The following is a 9,266-nucleotide window of genomic DNA, read 5'->3' on the forward strand; positions in this document are numbered from 1 at the left end:
TATACATATATATATATATATATATATGTATATATATATATATATACATATATATATATATATATATATATGTATATATATATATATATATATCCATATATATATATATATATATATATCCATATATATATATATATATATATCTATATCTATAGATATATAAATATATATATATATATATATATATAAATATATATATATATATATATATATATAAATATATATATATATATATATATATCTATATATATATATATATATATCTATATCTATATCTATATATATATATATATATATATCTATATCTATATCTATATCTATATATATATATATATATATATATCCATATATATATATATATATATATATATTATCCCAGCGGCATAGTAAGAAATATGAAACCAATTGTTCAAATTGTTCTAAAAGCACCAAAATTGGCACACATGTGGATTAATACATTCTGAACAATTTTGGATATGGAGGCATTCAAGATTCTCCCTGTAGCACATTTGGCGGCCATTTTTCAAAATGGCCGCTATTTACCGTTAGCGTCATTGAATATGTACCATAATTTGTCTTTTTGTGGATGCTAAAGGTGATAAGTGTGCTAGAGGTGATAAGTATTGTACAATTACACATACTTCTGTGCTTACCAAATAATTTGGCTACCATTTCACAAGAAAATGAATTTTACTTTGCAGAGTCAGCGTTGGTGGCAGTGACGGCGGCTGCAGTAATAGTATAGTGTTGATAGTCATGGTGCTTGTAGTAGTAACTTGTGGTAACATGGTGGTGTTTTGTGTCTTTGCAGGTGAGGCAGCAGCAGCACCACCTGACATCAGAGACGCGTTGTTCCAGACTGCAGCCATGGCAAAGAAGTTCCAACTGGTCGATACTTTTGAGCAACGTACTCCCACAACACCTCCTGAGACAAACTGGAAGCTGTGTCTTGTATGTCAAGAGGAGACAACAGAGTCACTTGTCTGCCCAGTACTGTCTAAACGCCGAGACCCTGGGAGTGGATACACGACAATGGCTGCAAACTTGGTCAAATTTGATGAACTCGGAGAACTGCCAAGAACTGTTCAGTTACAGAGACTAGATGAAGGACAAGGTGTTGAGGCGACAATGGTTGCCCACCAGGCCAAGTGGCATAAAACATGTATGCTCAAATACAATAACACAATGCTACGAAGAGCAGAGAAGAGACGCATCGCAAGCAGCTCAGCATTTGATAGTACTGACAATGTCCAGGCCAAGCGCGCCAGAACACACTCTTCAGAAGCCACTACCAGCGGCACCTCCTGCTTTTTCTGTGGAAAGTCTGGCACAGAGACCCTACATGAAGTAACAACCTTCCAGGTGGACACACGCGTACGGAAGTGTGCAGCGCAAGTTGGGGACAATGAACTCATAGCCAGGCTCAGCATGGGTGATATGGTGGCTCTGGAGGCCAAGTACCATTCCAAGTGTTTGTTGGCTCTTTACTATCGTGCAAAGACCACTGTAGAAGCCGAGCAGAAAACTGACCATGAAGGTGTAATGTCAAGAATCGTACTGGCTGAACTGGTCCTGTATATCGAGGAAACCCACCTAGAAGAGGGAACCACCCCAGTCTTCAGACTCGCAGAACTTGTAAAGCTATACACAACAAGAATGGAACAGCTCGGGGTTGTTTTGTGCCAGAAAGTTAATAGCACAAGGCTGAAAGAGCGCCTGTTAGCCCAGATACCAGGCCTGAGATCCCACAGCAAAGGCCGAGATGTTTTACTAGCGTTTGATGAAGACATTGGTGAAGCGCTAGGCAAAGCCTGCGAGCAAGACTGTGATACTGAGGCAGTTCACCTTGCGCGTGCTGCACAGATAGTTCGTCGATATATGTTTGAAGACACTTACCAATTCCGTGGATTATTCCCGGGCGGCTGTCAGGAGGACTCTGTGCCAAACGTACTAGTTGCAATGGTAAATATGGTGGTGGATGGCCCCACCATCAAGAATCAAAGCCATCCTCTTCAACACAAGCAGCTCTTTCCATTGCGCAGCTTCTCAAGTTCAACAGTGTCAAGCAAAGTCGGAAGCAGGGAGCAACCAAGACACAGGAGCCTCCAGCTGTCAGACACAGTACGTCTCAAGAAACTCCTCTTCCAACCTATGTTGGGCTGATGCTGTATGCTGAAACACGCAAGAGAGGACTTGTGGACAAGCTCTTCTCTCTGGGCCTAAGCATCTCATATGACAGAGTCCTACGTCTTTCTGCCCAGATGGGAAACAGCGTGTGTCAGCTGTACCGCATAGAGGAAGTGGTCTGCCCGCCTACCCTGCGTAGCAATGTGTTCACAACTGCGGCTGTGGACAACATTGACCACAACCCAAGTGCCACCACAGCCAAGAATTCATTCCATGGAACAGGAATCTCGCTTTTTCAACACCCAACGTGTGCAGATGAGGGAGTGGATCGTAGCATTGCTCTCACTGGGCGTGATACTGGATCAAAGACGGTTGAGCCTCTACCAGAATATTACAAGGCCTGCTATGAGCTGGTGTCTTGCGGATGCAAGAAAGGCTGCAAAAACCGTTGCAAGTGCAAGAACGCTTCACTGCAATGCACTGGTCTATGTTTCTGTGAAGGCGAATGCCAGTAGATTGGGACAGAAAACTTGCTAACCAACATTATGATCTGTAGACATTCATAATTCTGGTGACCAGATTTGAAAAGTTCGGAATCATAATTAACATAGTGTGGCAAAATCTACGTTATTGTATTACATGTATGTACTGCAGGATTACACAAGTACTATGCCTAGAGACTGGGCTTTTGGTCGACTATATAACTACAATCTGACCATACTGTAAACTTCCCGTACTCTGTGTATTATTTTGACTAGCAATTTTGCCAGCAATTTGAAATAAAAAAGCAACTTGAGCAATTAAAGTGTGTTCCTGAAATCAGGTACTGGTTATTAGAGGTATTATGTCATTGAGTATTGAAATCTTCATCAAATGTCCAGCTTTTTCCACAAAATGGCGGCCAGTTTGGGGGCCATTTTTGAGAAGATTCATCTAAATATCTGTTAAACATTTATTGATGTTAATTCTGATGTAAAAAAAGGGAATTTTGGCCCATCTAGCACCAAACTAACGACACATAATGAAGTCTATGTAATGACGCTAATGTTAAATGGCGGCCATTTTGAACAATGGCCGCCATATCTTCCTAAGGGCTAATCTTGAATGCCTCCATATCCAAAAATGTTTAGAATATATTAATCTACATGTGTGCCAATTTTGGTGCTTTTAGACCAATTTGAACAATTGGTCTGCTATGCCGCTGTACTATATATATATATATATATATATATAAATATATATATATATATATATATATACATATATATATATATATATATATTTATTTATATATATATATATATATATATATATTCATGACCAATCTCTACAGGTTCGTCAATACCTCACATTTGTTGTTTTTCTTCATTTTATTTACACATTATCCTAGTTTTACTGATATTAATTTTCAGTTCTACAATTTATGTTTTTCAAATTATCTACCCACTTTCTTTAAATTACATTTTTATAAGGTATTTTCCATTAATATTAGTTATTACCTTTTCACAAATTAAATAGCTAAATATATCTATTAGGCTTGCTGTTAATAATTTAGGTGAGATGGAGTGTCCATATCTAACTCCTCTTTCAATTGGATTTCTCTACTGCTAGTACACATAATGTATCTTCAGCTGTTTTTTCATAATATCCCTTTATCACTTATCTTTGAGGGGCTTTCAATATCACTGAAATGTTTTTGAACTGTCCATAAATTCCATATATATGGGATTGTCATATTCATTTTATTTTTCCTTTACCTACATTTGGTAAGTTGTTTAATATCCACTTTTAAAGCTTCCTGCTCTCTAGGTCGATTAAAGGCTAGATATCATTCTGTTTGGCCTAATATGATGTTTGTAAATACTTTATTATTACTGTGAGTAACCTCATAGTGCAATGGTATTTTCAGGTGGTTTGTCTCTCAATTTTTTTTAATAACAACAATGATAGATGTTTTCTAAGCTTTATGTGTATAGCCTTCCTTCAGACCTTTTATGTAAGCTATAGTTCACTGGGTTTTACTGCTATTGAATCTTTTCAATCTAATATCAAATTGATATATAGGGTATCTTATGCTGATGTGTCTTTTTCCTATGTTTCAATATTTTCTTTACCTATCCTGTTGTTACTTTTGGATTGGCCAAGGTATTTTATCAGTTCTATTGGTAAAATAAATTCAAAAATTACTATTGATAGGTACTGTATAGATATCATCTGCCATTATTTATCAATTCATCTCCTTTGTTGTTTTATTTAATTAAAGTTTTCTTTTCATCAATTTGATGCTTCTTTCATTTTTTTGACTCCTCAATTTCGGTCGTATTATGTTTACGAATGTCTTTGATTTTTATATTATTTATTTTTTTATTTTGGATATTTATGTTAATTACATTTTTCTCCTATGAATCTTATCCACATTTTCTATATATTAAATTTTTGGAGTTATGGTGTTATCTGGTGGTTTTCTTAAATTTTCTTTAAAAAGTTTTATGTGAGAAATTGGAATACTAAGTTCTATAATGTCTCACCAAAACTATCTTTTATCTCTGTCTCTTAATGTGTTAGTGATAGCCAAATTGATGAAGGGAAAACAATGAAAAAGATAAGTAGAAGAAAAGAAATCAACAAATACCTGTCGAACTTCAATCATTAGGTAAACGTAAGGTAAACAGTGAGATATGTCCCCCCCCCCCCCCCCGTTTTGTCATTAAAGTTGTTGAGAACCGGGCTGGCATATAGGGCTATTTATAAAATATCTATAATTCTATCGACGAACTCACTTGTATTCTTTTAAAACTGTAATTTTGTACACATCCTTTTTATTTTAGTGTAGTCATCTATTTTCATGAATCATTCTTAAAAAAAATAATAGTTTTGCGTTTTGTTTTTTCATATAATGAAGTTTACATTTTTTTTTGCTGAAAAAAAAACAACTTGGAAGACTTGTTTGATCATTAATGTTTGTTGTGACCTCAAATAAATATGCAACAGATTGTAATCTCAATTCATTATAACTGGAAAACTAGCTATCAGTATTGATAATTTATTGAGACTAGTGAAGAGAGCGACCCTAAATGAAGCACTACATGTTTTTGAAGAAAACTTACCCGACCCAATAGCACGGCCATTCCTTTTCGTCGTAGAATTCAGAGGGAAGACGGGGGTGGGAGAAGCATCGCAGTCAATAACTTTCTATATTAATACAGATATACCTCAGAATTTTTCTGGGATTGTTACGATATATATAACTTCTGTTTCGGACAAATTTCAAGTTCAAACCTGCTATAGACATGTCCTGGTGGTAGCTTTTGTACACAAATTACCATTTCTAACTAAAATATCCGTGTGGGGTAATGAACCCCTCCAAGAGTTTCACAAATATCCAAGATATTTTCTTATGATTTATTGGGGGTTATGAGACAACATGCTAGAGAAAAGTCAGATTCTTGTAAGAAAATGAAAGGCCATAGGAAATATTAAGTTCATATTATGCATATGAATCTTAATATTACATTTAGGAGGATTTTATTAGGATGGAAAACTAATTTATATTTTCCCGCTGGGAACATAGCACAAACAATATCGAGGGATCTCATTTTTCCTATGTGTAAGAGAGAGAGAGAGAGAGAGAAAGAGAGAGAGAGAGAGAGAGAGAGAGAGAGAGAGAGAGAGAGAGAGAGAGAGGGAGACTTACCCTACCTTACCTCATTTGATGTTTTGGTTCCCCCAGGTCCCTCAGTGTGAGGCACCTCGTTGCTAATGCCTCTTCCGGTGTACTTTGCATCTTCCAGTCTTGGATGGTCTGCGATGCATCTTAGGTGTTTATCGAGCTTATTCTTAAACACATCTACGCTTACTCCTGATATGTTTCTTAGATGAGCTGGCAGCACATTAAATAGTCGCTGCATTATCGATGCTGGTGCGTGGTGGATCAATGTCCTGTGCGCCTTCCTTAGTTTTCCTGGTATATTTTTTGGCACTATTAATCGACCTCGGTTTGCTATTTCCAATATTTTTAGGTCCATGATGTTTTAATTAATTCCTTCTATTTGCTTCTATGCCTGTATTATCATGTAGCGTTCTCTTCTCCTTTCTAGACTGTATGGTTTTAAAAATTGCAGTCTTTACCAGTAGTCAAGGTCCTTAACTTCTTCTATTCTAGCAGTATAGGACCTTTTTACACTCTCTATTTGTGCAATAACCTTTTGGTAGTGTTGGTACCATATCACATTGCAGTACTCGAGTGTACTACGTACATAAGTTTTGTAAAGCATCATCATGTGTTCAGCTATTCTTGTTTTAAAGTGTCTGAATAACATTCCCATTTTAGCTTTATATTTAGCCAATAGTGTTGCTATTTGGTCGTTGCATAACATATTCTTATTTAACATCACACCAAGGTCTTTAATTGCTTCCTTGTTTGTGATCGTCTCGTTATTAGGTCCCTTGTATGCATATACCATTCCTTCTTTGTTTCAATAATTTATTGATTCGAATTTATCGGAGTTAAATACCATCCTATTTATCTCCAGCCATTCATATATTTTGTTTAGATCTCTTTGTAGTGAGTTCCTATCTTCATCACAAGTAATTTCTGTACTTATTCTTGTGTCATCGGCGAAATTTCTCAATGCAGAGTTTTCAACATCACAGTCTATGTCTGAGATCATAATAACAAACAGCAGTGCAGCTAATACTGTACCCTGTGGCACGCCAGATATCACCTGAGCTTCATCTGATTTCTCTTCATTTACAACCACTATTTGTTTCCTTACCCATTTTCCTATCTTTCCCACAATATTATGCTTTCTCATTTTTTTCTCTAATATATTATGGTCTACCTTGTCAAAGGCTTTTGCAAAATCTAGATAGATCATATCTGTGTCTTTTTATTTATAATATTTTTGTATATGTCTTCATAGTGTGCTATCAGTTTGGTTTGTGTAGTTTTTCCTGGCACAATCCCGTGTTGACCTACATTAATAAAATAATTCTTAACCAAATGATTCATTATTTTCTTTTTTATTACTCTCTCATACACTTTCATAATATGTGATGTTAGACTAACAGGTCTATAATTGCTTGCCTCTAGTCTTGATCAACTTTTGAAGATAGTGGTTATACAAGCTAATTTATGTTTAACATATATATTACTCATAAATACACTTTGTCTTAGCAGTATTACAAGCGGCTTCGCGATAGTGTTTTCATTTTTTTTTTTAACAAAATCGCTGGAACTCCATCTGGTCTGGCTGACGATCCATTTTTAATTACGTTTATAGCCTTGACAATATATACTTCAATAATATATATATCCATTAGACATTTAACACTTTCTTCTCTCATTTCTGTTTCATTATTCTCATTTGCAATTCTTGGCTTGAACTCACTCTTATATTTTCATGCTAATATGTTGCATATTTCCTTTTTTTTCATTCGTCAGCCGTCCTTCAATTCTTAGAGGGCCTATTTTTAATCTCCCTTTATTCATCTTTTTTGCATAGAAGTAAAGTACTATGGGGTTTCTTTTTATATTTGGAAGTGTCCTTTCTTCTAAGTCACTTTTTCATTTTCTTTCTACTGTATAATCTTTTATTCTGCATTTTCTATCTTGCATTTTATTTCCATAATTTTCCACACATTTTTTTCTTTTGCAAGATTTTTTTTTTCTATTTTCTAGTTTTCTGAAATAAAATCCTTCTGTCTCTTGGTATGCATGTCTTTTGTTTTTGTTTTTTTCTTTTCGGTACATATTTTTCAACAATTTTCTCCAGTATTTTGTAGAGTGTGTCCGTATTTACCTGTATATTGTCACTTACCAAAACAATTTTCCCTTCTTTGTTCAGTTCTTCATTTATTTCTGACCATTTTATATTCTTACTGTAAAAATTATATTTTCCATATCCTTCCCAACGTTTTTTTGCTTTAATTAATTCTGCGATGACTTGCTTTGGAATGGACTATTAATTCTATGACATTGTGGTCAGAAATTCCCGTGTTATACACTATTATTTCTTTAACATAATTCACATCATTCACAAATACTAGATCTAGGATATTTTCCTTTCTTGTTTGAATGTGTTTTATTTGTTGCATATTATGTTCTAATAGCATATCTTAGAGCTTTTCAAATTGCCTCTTATCTTCTGTGCTACCATTACTCTCTTTTTATATGTATACCTACAACCACTTTCTTCTAACCATTCTTTCCAATCCACGAAAGTAAAGTTAAAATCCCCGGATAGGAGTATATTTCAGTCCTTTTGGTTTCTATATATATCATCTATTTTTTCTATTAGCATGTCAAACTCCTTAGTATTTGGGGGTCTGTAAACTACAATATTCACTAGTTTTTCAAATTGAAATTTTACCGCAATCAATTCACATCCTGTGTTGCTGTATTTTCACAGACTTTTCCTTGATTTATGTCTCTTCCATATATTGTGGTTCCCTCTTGATTCCTATTTGCTCTGTCTGATCTATAAGTTTGGAAACCCTTTATCTGGTCTTCACTGCCAGTCTCTTGGGAATACCTTGTTTCACTTATATTTCATATATCTATTTTTTCAATTGGGTTAGTTTTTCTAAGAACTCTATTTTCCTTTAGAGTTACTCGTGACTAAACCCTGTGCATTCATCACAATTATGGTTTGTGTTTTATCCCCATTATTTAATATTGGTAATAATATAGATTCTCCCATGCTTCCTTCCTGTTCTGATATGATGTTTTTTTTCTTCCTTTCCAGGAATTCTGCCATTAAAAAATACAACTTTTCTATTATATTTGCTCTTTCGCCTTCATATTTATTTATGTGTATACCTGCAATTATCCCCATATTTGCACCAACCACTGGCATTATAGCTGCCTTCTTTGTAGTTTGGCTCTAAATGTGCATATTTGGGTTGAAAGGCATCATATCTTGGGGCCTTTGGTGAATAGCGAGGTATATATGCAACCAGCTTTCTGTTTCTTTTTTTGTTTAATTTTTGCTTTCATTTTTCTCTTCTGTTTGCTGAGTTTTATTACTTCCATCCATGGTTGCAGGATGCATATATCGACATTTTTTTTCTTAAACTGCATCTTTTTCCTTCTTTTAGGTTTTCGCATATTTTTTAATGGAAATCTCTGCATTCGTCTC

The sequence above is a fragment of the Palaemon carinicauda genome, chromosome 13 (genome assembly GCF_036898095.1).
Source record: "Palaemon carinicauda isolate YSFRI2023 chromosome 13, ASM3689809v2, whole genome shotgun sequence".
Taxonomy (NCBI): Eukaryota; Metazoa; Arthropoda; class Malacostraca; order Decapoda; family Palaemonidae; genus Palaemon; species Palaemon carinicauda.